This window comes from Acyrthosiphon pisum, unplaced genomic scaffold (genome assembly GCF_005508785.2).
Source record: "Acyrthosiphon pisum isolate AL4f unplaced genomic scaffold, pea_aphid_22Mar2018_4r6ur Scaffold_21247;HRSCAF=23416, whole genome shotgun sequence".
Taxonomy (NCBI): Eukaryota; Metazoa; Arthropoda; class Insecta; order Hemiptera; family Aphididae; genus Acyrthosiphon; species Acyrthosiphon pisum.
Window position 1 is genome coordinate 1 of NW_021770693.1, and position 1022 is coordinate 1022.

Consider the following 1022-nt stretch of genomic DNA (forward strand, 5'->3'; position numbering starts at 1 on the left):
CATTGATTTATAATTTTATACAATTTAAATCTTTGGTGTTACCTTCACAACAGAGTGTATACAAAATTGTATTGGAACTCTAAGCCAATTTGCCTGGTTAAATAATTGATTAATTATAATAATACATGATAGTATAATTGATAATATACCTACTGTATTGATACAAACACCTCTAGTGTGTGTACTACAAGTATATTGTAAACTTTTAATAAATAATACTATTTCTGTATAATATATCTTTCATTACCACATTAATAAAAACACCGATTCATTAAAAACAAGTTTTTTTTATTATTTAAATAAAAAAATTCATCATGTTCAATAACATCGACATGGAACAATGCGGTGGAAAAACGGTACATCAGAACTTTCCCCACTTGGCGAGAGTGATAATATAATAGAAGTATCTCTTGCAAAAAAAAATATGTGGCCATATTCAAAAAGTAAGTCTTAAGAATAGGGTTAAAGATGTTGCCGATTACATTAGATTGAAATACCCATCTATAATAAACGAATCAGTTAAAATGTCTGATCCGAGAATAATAGATATTTGCAAAGAGGTATTTAAAACTAAAAATATCAAAAAACTAAGTAAAGACGTAGTAAAAGCATTGTCAGTGAGCAACTCAACGCTGTGTAAACTCATTAGAGAAACCACAGAAAATAATATCCCTACAAACATAAACTGTTTAATACCTTACAACGATGAGTTGGTACTACATCCGTATCGAGCTGTAAATGAAATTTGTAGACTGAAAAAAATTACGAAAAGTAAAAAGAACATAATGCGTTTATTCCGTAAGAGTGAAAGGTCTCATCAAATAAACGAGGAAATCTTTAAATCTGTAAATTGTGGTGAAGGTGTACATACATTTTTGCCGGTACACATCTGTGAGTCTAACATTGACAACAATATAGATGTCTGTGACAGAGTAGTGGAAATCGGTCAACACTCAAACATAAGTTGTAAGTCAAATAAACTAGAACTCCACGACTGTGACGAAAACTTGACGGTCACACTC